Raw genomic sequence first — 12,795 nt, forward strand, 5'->3', positions numbered from 1 at the left:
GTGCTATGGTTAGACTTTGTCTTAATTCTTATTTCATAGTTGTGGATGCTTGCGAGAGGGGTTAATCATAAGTGGGATGCTTGCCAAGTAAGGGCAGTACCCAAGCGCCGGTCCACCCACATATCAAACTATCAAATTAACGAACGCGAATCATATGAACATGATGAAAACTAGCATGACAGAAATTCCCGTGTGTCCTCGGGAGCATTTGTCCTCCTATAAGACTTTGTCGAGGCTTGTCCCTTGCTACAAAAGGGATTGGTCCAGTTTGCTGCACCATTGCTACTTTTGTTACTTGTTGCTTGCTACGGATCATCTCACCACACAATCACTTGTTACCGACAATTTTAGTGCCTGCAGATTTTACCTTCGTGAAAACCACTTGTGAGAACCTTCTGCTCCTCGTTGGGTTCGAAACTCTTACTTATCGAAAGGACTACGATTGATCCCCTATACTTGTGGGTCATCAAGACTCTATTCTGGTGCCGTTGCCGGGGAGTGAAGCGCCTTTGGAAAGTGGAACTTGGTAAGGAAACATTCATATAGTGTGCTGAAATTTGTTGTCACTTGTCACTATGGATAATAATCCTTTGAGGGTCTTGTTCGGGGTATCTTCACCTCGAACGGAAGCACAAAGAGTTGCTCCTCAACCTTCTGCACCTACTGAAAATATTTGCTTTAAATTTCCTTCGGGTATGCTTGAGAAACTGCTGGCTAATCCTTTTACAGGAGATGAACATCACATCCAGACTTGCATCTAATCTATGTAGATGAAGTTTGTGGTTTATTTAAGCTTGCAGGTTTGCCTGAGGATGAGGTCAAGAAGAAGGTCTTTACTTTATCTTTGAAGGATAAGGCGTTGACATGGTATAGGCTATGTGATGATACTGGATCATAGAACTACAATCGGTTGAAATTGGAATTTCATCAAAAGTTTTATCCTATGCATTTAGTACATCGTGATCGGAATTATATTTATAATTTTTGGCCTCGTGACAGAGAAATCATCGCTCAAACTTGGGGGAGGCTTAAATCAATGCTATATTCATGCCCCAACCATGAGCTCTCGAGGGAAATTATCATTCAGAACTTCTATGCTCGGCTTTCTCATGATGATCGCACCATGCTTGACACTTCTTGTACCGGTTCTTTTATGAAGAGAGATATTGACTTCAAATGTAATTTATTGGAGAGAATTAAACGCAACTCTGAAGATTGGGAGCTTGAAGAAGGTAAGGAGTTAGGTATGAATTTCACGTTTGATTGCGTTAAATCCTTTGTTGAGACAAATACTTTTTGTGACTTTAGCGCTAAGCATGGACTTGACTCTGAGATAGTAGCTTCATTGTGTGAATCCTTTGCTGCCCATATTGATCTCCCCAAAGAGAAGTGGTTTAAATATCATCCTCCTTAAGAAGTCAATGTAGTTAAACCCACTCCAGTTGAAGAGAAAGTCATTGCCTATAATGATCCTCTGGTTCCCAGTGCTTACATTGAGAAACCACCTTTCACTGATAGGATAAAGGATCATTCTAAAGCTTCAACTGTGATACGTAGAGGCTATATTAGAACACCTACACCCCCTGAGCAAATTAGAGTTGAACCTACCATTGCTATCATCAAATATCTTCTGTCCGACGATGTTGAGGGACATAATATTCACTTCTGTGAAGATGCTGCTAGAATTGCTAAACCTCACGTTAGAGACAAACAGAGGCCAGTTGTTGGCTTGCATGTGGTTTCTGTTAAGATAGGAGATCATTGTTACCATGGTTTATGTGACGTGGGTGCTAGTGTTAGTGCAATACCTCAATCCTTATATGATGAAATCAAAGATGAGATTGCACCTGTTGAGATAGAGCCTATTGATGCCACTATTCAGCTTGCCAATAGAGATACTATCTGCCATGTGGAAATTGTTAGGGATGTTGAAGTCTTGTGTGGTAAAACAAAGTATCCTGCTGATTTCCTCGTTATTGCTACCACACAAGATAGCTTTTGTCCCATCATATTTGGCAGACCTTTTCTCAATACTGTCAATGCTCATATTGATTGTGACAAGCAAACTGTCACTGTTGTCTTTGAAGGTGTGTCACATGAGTTCAATTTCTCCAAGTTCGGTAGACAACCTCATGAAAAGGAGTTGCCTAGTCAGGATGAAACTATTGCCTTAGCGTCTATTGCCGTGCCTCCTACTGATCCCTTAGAGCAATACTTGCTTGAGCATGAAAATGATATGCATATGGATGAAAGGGATGAGATAGATAGAGTTGTCTTAGAACAATATCCCATCCTTAAGAATAATCTGCCTGTTGAACTTCTTGGGCATCCACCCCCACCAAAGGGTGATCCTGTATTCGAGCTCAAAGTGTTGCCAGATACTCTTAAGTATGCTTATCTAGATGAAAAAGAGGTACATCCTGTTATTATTAGTGCTAGCCTCTCACAGCATGAAGAAAATAAGTTACTAAAAACTCTGAGGAAGCACGGTGCTGCTATTGGATATACTCTTGACGATCTTAAGGGCATTAGTCCCACTCTATGCCAGCACACGATTAAAACTGATCCTGATTTCAAACCAGTTGCTGATCATCAAAGGAGATTGAATCCTAAGATGAAAGAAGTAGTAAGAAAAGAAACACTAAAGCTCCTGGAAGCAGGTATTATCTGTCATGTTGCTCATAGCGATTGGGTGAGTCCGGTGCATTGTGTCCCTAAGAAGGGAGGCATTACCGTTGTCCCTAATGATAAGGATGAGTTGATCCCACAGAGGATTATTACTGGCTGTAGGATGGTGATCGATTTTAGGAAACTGAATAAAGCCACTAGGAATGATCATCACCCTGTGCCTTTTATCGACCAAATGCTAGAAAGGCTGTCTAAACACACACACTTCTGCTTTCTAGACAGTTATTCGGGTTTCTCCCAATTACCAGTTGCACAATCTGATCAGGAGAAAACCACCTTCACCTGCCCTTTCGGTACCTTTGCTTATAGACGTATGTCTTTTTGCTTATGTAATGCACCTGCCACCTTTCAAAGATGTACGATGGCTATATTCTCTGACTTTTGTGAAAAGATTGTCGAGGTTTTCATGGATGACTTTTCCGTTTACGGGTCTTCTTTTGATGATTGCCTCAGCAACCTTGATCGAGTCTTACACCAATCTTGATCGAGATGTAAATACACCAATCTTGTCTTGAATTGGGAGAAGTGCCACTTTATGGTTAATGAAGGCATCGTCTTAGGACATAAAATTTCTAAAAGAGGTATTGAAGTCGATAAGGCTAAGGTTGATGCAATCGAGAAAATGCCATACCCCACAAATATCAAAGGTATAAGAAGTTTCCTTGGTCATGCTGGTTTCTATAGAAGGTTCATTAAAGACTTCTCTAAGATTTCTAGGCCTCTTACCAATCTCTTGCTAAAGGATATTCCTTTTGTTTTTGACGATGATTGTGAGGAAGCCTTCGAAATACTTAAGAGGGCTTTGATAACTGCACCTATTGTTCAACCACCTGATTGGAACTTACCTTTTGAAATCATGTGTGATGCTAGTGATTATGCTGTTGGTGCTGTTCTAGGGCAAAGAGTTGATAAGAAGTTGAATGTTATTCACTACGGTAGTAAAACTCTAGACAGTGCCGAGAGAAACTATGCTACTACGAAGAAGGAATTTTTAGGAGTCGTGTTTGCATGTGAAAAGTTCAGGTCTTACATAGTTGATTCCAAAGTCACTATTCACACTGATCATGCTCCTATTAAGTACCTCATGGAGAAGAAGGACGCTAAACCTAGGCTTATCAGATGGGTTCTCTTGCTACAAGAATTTGATTTGCACATCGTCGACAGAAAGGGTGCTGATAACCCCGTAGGAGATAACTTGTCTAGGTTGGAGAACATTCTTGATGACCCACAACCTATTGATGATAGCTTTCCCGGTGAGCAACTGAATGTCATCAATGCTTCACGTAGTGCACTGTGGTATGCTCATTATGCAAACTATATCGTTGCCAAATATATACCACCTAGTTTCACGTACCAGCAAAAGAAGAAATTCTTCTTTGACTTGAGACACTACTTTTGGGATGATCCTCACCTTTATAAGGAAGGAGTAGATGGTGTTATTAGACGTTGTGTACCTGAACATGAACAGGGACAGATCCTACACAAGTGTCACTCCGAGGCCTACGGAGGACACCATGCGGGAGATAGAACTGCACACAAGGTATTGCAATCAGGTTTCTATCGGCCCACTCTCTTCAAGGATGCCCGTAAGTTTGTCTTGTCTTGTCACGAATGTCAAAGAATAGGTAATATTAGCAAACGTCAGGAAATGCCTATGAACTATTCACTTGTCATTGAACCATTTGATGTCTGGGGCTTTGATTATATGGGACCTTTTCCAAAACCCAACGGGTATACTCATATCCTAGTTGCTGTTGATTACGTCACTAAGTGGGTAGAAGCTATCCCCACTAGTAGTGCTGATCACAACACCTCTATCAGGATGCTGAAAGAAGTTATCTTCCCTAGATTTGGAGTCCCTAGATATCTAATGACCGAGGGTGTTTCTCACTTCATTCAGGGTGCTTTCCGTTAAACGCTTGCTAAGTACGATGTCAACCATAGAATTGCGTCTCCCTACCATCCTCAGTCCAGTGGTCAAGTAGAGCTAAGCAACAGAGAGATTAAATTAATTCTGCAAAATACTGTCAACAGGTCTAGAAAGAATTGGTCTAAGAAGCTCGATGATGCACTGTGGGCTTATAGAACTGCCTATAAGAATCCCATGGGCATGTCTCCGTACAAAATGGTGTACGGTAAAGCATGTCATTTACCTCTTGAGCTAGAGCATAAAGCTTATTGGGCAATCAAAGAGCTCAACTTTGATTTCAAACTTGCCAGTGAGAAGAGGTTATTTGACATTAGCTCGCTTGATGAGTGGAGAACTCAGGCATATGAGAATGCCAAGTTGTTCAAAGAGAAGGTTAAGAGGTGGCATGATAAGAGGATACAAAAGCGTGAGTTCAATGTAGGTGATTATGTCTTGCTATATAACTCTCGTTTAAGATTCTTTGCAGGCAAGCTTCTCTCTAAATGGAAGTATATCGTTCCGGTGCTATCAAGATCAACAACACGGAAGGTAATTGTCCGAGAGTTGTAAATGGGCAGAGAATCAAGCATTGTATCCCAGGTACTACCATAAATGTTGAAAGCAATATCATCAATACCATAACTCCGGAAGAATACCTAAGGGATATTTATGAGCCTGTTTCAGACTCCGAAAACAAAGTGGTATGTGATTCAGTAAGAAAACAGAGTCCAAAATTTTCCGAGTAGGAAATTTTCTCCGTTTTGGAATATCTGAAAAAAATACAAAAATTGGAAGTAGTCCGGAAAGTGCGCGAGGAGGCGACAAGCATGCACGGCGCGGGCCCACCCCGTGGACGCGCCGTGAGGGCTTGTGGCCACGTCGTGCTCCTCCCGGACTCAGTTTTCGTGCGGGGTACTCTTTCTGGTCTGAAAATAATAATTATATATACTCCCGTTTGGTCTGACCCCTGCATCACGCAGATTTCCTGTGTTTTTCGTTTTGAGCCTATTTTCTGCCGCAGATTTAGAGCAAGATGTCCTCTCAGGAATCTGCGGGGGAGAACAATCTCCCTCAAGTTTATGGAGAAGTAAATGCTGATCTGAAAAGAATGGAGGCGAAGGAGAGGCTACCTAAAGAAACCAAGGGCAAAACTAAGGAGAGGAATCAGGCATGGGATGAAGTGCAATCTGTGCTCAACAAGGAAGAAGTTGAAGAAGTGCCTTTCCTCCAACCCTACCTCCACCTACTGTCTCCATCCTTGATTGAACTCTTGAGGTTTTGTGAAACAACTCGTGCTCGCAATACTTGTCTCACTCGTGAAGTTGTTTTGCTGGAAAAACATATCGCAGATCTCCAAGGTATAAATCAAAGATTAATGGCCCTCTTGGAGTCAAAGATTGCAACAACTCCACCACCATCACCACCAAAGGAAGACAACTGAGCATTGGTATGGGCAATCCCCTTGGCTTGTGCCAAGCTTGGGGGAGTTGCCCTGGTATCGTATCACCATCACATCTTTTTCCTTTACCTTTGTTTTAGTTTTCCTTTTCTGATAAAGAAGGAGAGGTTCACATATAAATATATCATCTCTGACACCATCTATGATTGTTAACACTCACTAAACTATTGCATGCCTAGAAGTAGAAGTTGGACAAGGAAGACAACGTAATGAATTGTGTTTGCTTGGCTCTGAACAATGTTATATGATTAGAGATCCCTTAGCATGTGACGATTGCTTCCACCTCATATTAGCCAAAACTCCCGCACCAAGTAGAGATACTACTTGTGCATCCATAAACCTTCAAACCAGTTTTGCCATGAGTGTCCACCATACCTACCTATGGATTGAATAGGATCCCTCAAGTAAGTTGTCATCGGTGCAAGCAATAAAAATTGCGCTCTAATATGTATGATATATTAGTGTGTGGAAAATAAGCTTTGTACGAACCTGTGATGAGGAAGACATAAAAGCGACAAACTGCATACTAAAGTTCTTTATCACAGGGGGCAATATAAAGTGACGTTCCTCCGCACTAAGAGGACACGCATCCAAACCTCAAAAGCGCATGACAACCTCTGCTTCCCTCTGCGAAGGGCCTATCTTGTACCTTTACTTTTTTCCCTTGAAAGAGTCATGGTGATCTTCACCAATTCCTTATCTCGCCTTTATCTTGGCTAACGTCATATGCTTGGGAAAGATCTATATTCATACGTCAACTTGGAGGTAAGCATTCATGAATTATTATTGTTGACATTACCCTTGAGGTAAGAAGCTGGGAGGCAAGACTATAAGCCCCTATCTTTCTCTGTGTCCAGCTGAAACTTTGATCTCATGAGTACCACGTGAGTTGTAGCAATTGTAGAGACCGAAAGAATGATTGAGTATGTGGATTTGCTTTACAAGCTCGTATTTGACTCTTTCTGATGTTGTGATAAATTGCAATTACTTCAATGACTAAAGGCTACCGGTTGTTACTTCTCGGTAAGGTTGTTGATCCATGCTTTAGTTTGTGAAGGAGTTATCACTTTGGCATGAGAGATTATATGTTGGTATTGCTGTTCTTATCATGATCATGATGCATGCATGTTCGTATGTTGTTTTGTCGACACCTCTCTCCCTAAACATGTGGACATATTTATTGAGCTAGGCTTTCGCTTGAGGACAAGCGAGGTCTAAGCTTGGGGGAGTTGATACGTCCATTTTGCATCATGTTTTCATGTTGATATTTGTCGCTTCTTGGGCTGTTATTTCATTTCACGGTACAATTCTTATGCCTCTTCTCTCTTATTTTGCAAGGTTTACATGAAGAGGGAGAATGCCGGCAGCTGGAATTCTGGCCTGAAAGTGGAGCAAAGTTGAGATACCTATTCTGCTCAACTCCAAACGCCGTAAAAATCAACGAGGATTTTTTTCCGGATTTATAAAAAATACTGGGCCGAAGAAGCGCCAGAGGGGCGCCACGGGATGGCCACAAGCCTGCACGGCACAACCACCCCCAGGCCGCACCATGAGGGCTTGTGGGCACCCTGCTGGCCCACTTGCCCCCTCTTCTGCTATATGAAGGGTTTCGTCGAGGAAAAAAATATCAAGGAGGAGCTTTTTCGTGGATTCGCCGCCGCCACGAGGCAGAACTTGAGGAGAACCAATCTAGAGCTCTGGCAGGACGATCCTGCCGGGGAAACTTCCCTCCCGGAGGGGGAAATCATCGCCATCGTCATCACCAACACTCGTCTCATCGGAGGGGACTCGTCACCATCAACATCTTCATCAACACCATCTCATCTCCAAACCGTAGTTCATCACTTGTAACCAATCTCCGTCTCACGACTCCGATTGGTACTTGTAAGGTTGCTAATAGTGTTGATTACTCCTTGTAGTTGATGCTAGTTGGATTATTTGGTGGAAGAGTTTATGTTTAGATCCTTGATGCTACTCATTACCTCTCTGGTCATGAATATGATTATTCTTTGTGAGTAGTTACTTTTGTTCCTGAGGACATGGGATAAGTCATGCTAATAGTATTCATGTGAATTTGGTATTCGTTCGATATTTTGATGTGTTGTATGTTGTTTTTCCTCTAGTGGTGTTATGTGAACATCGACTACATAACAGTTCAGCATATTTGGGCCTAGAGGAAGGCATTGGGGAGTAGTAAGTAGATGATGGGTTGCTGGAGTGACAGAAGCTTAAACCCCAGTCTATGCGTTGCTTTGTGAGGGGCTGATTTGGATCCACTAGTTTAATGCTATGGTTAGACTTTGTCTTAATTCTTCTTTTGTAGTTGCGGATGCTTGCGAGAGATGTTAATCATAAGTGGGATGCTTGTCCAAGTAAGGGAACTACCCAAGCGCCGGTCCACCCACATATCAAACTATCAAAGTAACGAACGCGAATCATATGAACATGATGAAACTAGCATGACAGAAATTCCCGTGTGTCCTCGGGAGCGTTTTTCCTCCTATAAGACTTTGTTCAGGCTTGTCTCTTGCTACAAAAGGGATTGGGCCACTTGCTGCACCGTTGCTACTACTTGTTACTTGTTACTCTTTGCTTGCTACGTTTCACCTCGCTACACAATCACTTGTTACCGCTACTTTCAGTGCTTGCAGTTATTACCTTGCTGAAATCCGTTTATCAGAGCCTTCTGCTCCTCGTTGGGTTTGACACTCTTACTTATCGAAAGGACTACGATTGATCCCCTATACTTGTGGGTCATCAATGCCCTCCTCCAAGATCTGCCTGCGAGCCTCCTCTAGCGAGGCCCATGCATCGGTGGGGTTTGTGGAGGTGGCGATGGGCGTCCTCGAGCCGGTAAGGGCGGCATGAAGCGTGTCGGCGGATACAATAGCAGGATCACCAGCGTTAGCTGACGTCTTGCCGTGAGTCGTGCTGCTACCGGCACCAATGACCATCACCTCCACGACGTTGGAGACGACGACGACGTGATATGGGGTAAGGAACCCCACAGACGACGGTGGACCGTCGAAGATGAGCACGTTACTGGGATACTCATCAAATGTAGGCATCTCCGCGAGGGAGAGCCTATTGAAGCTGGCGCACAACGCGTCAACGTTGATGTCCTCGCCAGGGTAGCGAGGGCCATCGTTGAGGCACAAGTCGGTGAAGAGAACACTGAGGTTCTCAACAGTAGTGATGACGACACTGTGGAGTGACTTCCATCAGAATCCGTATGACGGTCTGGGACGTCGATCAACATCGACGAAGCCTCCTCCATAGCAGGCTCCACGGGAATGCTGATTGGTCTGGATGTGATGTATCCGACAGTGTAAGCGTAGGGCCCCGCCCAGCACGTAAACCCAGCCGATGCCGCGAACGGCCCCACGGTGGGCGCCAAATGTCGGTGTTTACTCACAACATAAGCCATGTGTAGGCTACATATGCTGGGAGCCGAAGTGGCACCGGAGGGTGCTGGGAACGAGGATGGTACAAGCATGGAACACACGATGTACCCAGGTTCAGGGCTCTCCGTATAGATAACACCCCTAATCCCGTCGGAGTGTATGATGTATCAATGAGGCTACAATGTGCTCCTTGAGCTGTTCTGCGGAGGAGGAAGAAGGAGCAGCCGGCTCGTGTCTACCTCTCCTGTATGGTGTGTGTGTGTATGGAGTTGACCGACCCTCTGCATGGAGGGGGGCCGAGGGGTTTTATAGACGAACCCACCGACCTACAATAATGATAAAAGTACAGGAGTGGGGCCCGGCTGGCAGCCTCGCCGGCTGGCCAGGGGGGCCATGGGAGTCTTATCTTGTCACTGGAGGGGCCCGCCGGCTGCGAGGTCTCGTTCGGCTGTGGGACCTGCCGGCTAGCCAGTAAGGCTCTCACGTAAGGTTGATGCGGGACACGTGTGGTATGTCCGGTGAGATTCGTCATGGGCTGTTAGTACGGCCGTCTCCACTGTTCCCACGTCGAGGGCAGTAATGGAGTGGGAGTTTGACGGGTCGACACTATGCAGGATGATGGATCGGAGCCGGAGTAGGTCAGCGGCATGTCCGCCGACGCTATACCTGCCGTGCACCCCAATCCAATACCTTGGCTGACGCGTAGCCACCTTTAACCGTAGGGTCTTGTCAAAACCTATGGTCTGATGTGAATTGAGCTCCCTAGCCGGCTAGTCGCTTAACTAGCCAGCCTCGGCACGACCGCCTCGCCTCTAGACGGCCGGCTTGGCCTAGACGGCTAGAGGGAGGTAACCGCCTCGCCTATAGCCGACAGGAGCTTCCTGGCTGGCCAGAGAATTGGCCGTCTTGCCCCCAGCCGGCAGGTGCTTCCTAGCTGGCCAGGGGGACTTGGGCTTTGTAGAATGTTCCATGATGTTCCTTCATGGTAGAAGGCAAAGGAGTAGGCTCAATGAGCCTACCCCGGGGTTATCCCCCTGACATATAGCTCGATGACGATCCCCGCCTTCTTGATCCAGCAAGAGGGGCGAAGAGGCAGACGAGTTCTCCAGCACGGCGGCATGGTGGTGGTGGTGGTGGTGCTATTCCAGTAGGGCTTCGCCTAAGCACCGCTGAAACTAGACTAGAGGAGAAACAGATCTAGAGAGAGAGGGCAACACGTGGCTATTTTTCTGTGTCTAAAAAACCCTCAATACCTCTAGTATATATAGGAGGGACGGAGGGGAGGAGGCAGCCTCAAACCCTCAAGGTTTGGCCGAAATTGGAGGTGGAGGAGTCCTACTCCAATCCTACTAGGAGTAGGATTCCTCCTCTCCACTTGGAAACCCTTTCCACCTTTTCCACCTTTGGGTTTGTTTCCTTCTCAAACCTCATGGGCCTTAGTGGGAGCTTATGTCAGCCCACTAGGGGCTGGTTGTATCCTCCCATAGCCCATAAGACCCCTCGGGGCGTGACACCCCTCCTGATGGTCCCCAGTACCCTCCCGGCACTCCCAGTACACTACCAATGAACCTGAAACTTTTCCGGTGACCAAAACAGGACTTCCTATATATCAATCTCTACCTCCGGACCATTATGGAGGTCCTCGTGACATCTGGGATCTCATCCGGGACTCCGAACAACTTTCGGTTACCAACACCTATAACTCAACTATACCGAAACATCACCGAACCTTAAGTGTGAAGACCCTGCGGGTTCGAGAACTATGCAGACATGACCTAGACACCTCTACGGGCAATAACCAATAGCGGGACCTGGATGCCCATATTGTCTCCTTCATATTCTACGAATATGTTTATCGGTTGAACCTCTATGTCAAGGATTCAGTTAATCCCGTATGCTATTCCCTTTGTCCGTCGATATGTTACTTGTGCGAGATTCGATCGTCGGTATCTCTATACCTAGTTCAATATTGTTATCGGCAAGTCTCTTTACTCGTTCCGTCATACAAGATCTCGTGGCTAACTCCTTAGTCACATTGCTTGCAAGGCTTATTGTGATGTTGTATTGCCGAGTATGCCCTGATACGTCCATTTTGCATCATGTTTTCATGTTGATATTTATCGCTTCTTTGGCTGTTATCTCACTTCACGTTATTATTCTTATGCCTTTTCTCTCTTATTTTGCAAGGTTTACATGAAGAGGGAGAATACCGGCAACTGGAATTCTGGCCTAAAAGTGGAGCAAAGTTGAGATACCTATTCTGCGGAACTCCAAACGCAGTGAAAATCAACGAAGATATTTTTTCCAATTTATAAAAAGTACTGGGCCGAAGAAGTGCCGGAGGGGCACCAGGGGGTGCCCACAAGACTGCACGGCGCGACCACCCCCATGCCGCGCCATGGGGGCTTGTGGGCAGCCCACTGGCCCATTGCCCCCCTCCTTTGCTATATGGAGGGTTTCGTCCAGGAAAAAAAAGCAGGAGGGAGCTTTTTCGTGGTTTCTCCGCCGCCACAAGGTGGAACTTGAGCAGAACCAATCTAGAGCTCCGGCAGGACGATCCTGCCGGGGAAACTCCCCCCCCCCCCCCGGAGGGGGAAATCGTAGCCATCATCATCACCAACACTCCTCTCATCGGAGCGGACTTGTCACCATCAACATCTTCATCAACACCATCTCATCTCCAAACCCTAGTTCATCTCTTGTAACCAATCTCTGTCTCTTGACTCCGATTGGTACTTGTAAGGTTGCTAGTAGTGTTGATTACTCTTTGTAGTTGATGCTAGTTGGATTACTTGGTGGAAGAGTTTATGTTCAGATCCTTGATGCTACTCATTACACCTCTGATCATGATTATTATTATGCCTTGTGAGTAGTTACTTTTGTTCCTGAGGACATGGGATAAGTCATGCTAATAGTAGTCATGTGAATTTGGTATTCGATCGGTATTTTGATATGTTGTATGTTGTTTTTCCTCTAGTGGTGTTATGTGAACGTCGACTACATAACACTTCACCATTATTTGGGCCTAGAGGAAGGCATTGGGAAGTATTAAGTAGATGATGGGTTGCCAGAGTGACAGAAGCTTAAACCCTAGTTTATGCGTTGCTTCGTAAGGGACTGATTTGGATCCACTAGTTTAATGCTATGGTTAGACTTTGTCTTAATTCTTATTTCGTAGTTGCGGATGCTTGCGAGAGGGGTTAATCATAAGTGGGATGCTTGTCCAAGTAAGGGAAGTACCCAAGCGCTAGTCCACCCACATATCAAACTATCAAAGTAACGAATGCGAATCATATGAACATGATGAAACTAGCATGACAGAAATTCCCGTGTGT

This window comes from Hordeum vulgare, chromosome 7H, assembly GCF_904849725.1.
Source record: "Hordeum vulgare subsp. vulgare chromosome 7H, MorexV3_pseudomolecules_assembly, whole genome shotgun sequence".
NCBI lineage: Eukaryota > Viridiplantae > Streptophyta > Magnoliopsida > Poales > Poaceae > Hordeum > Hordeum vulgare.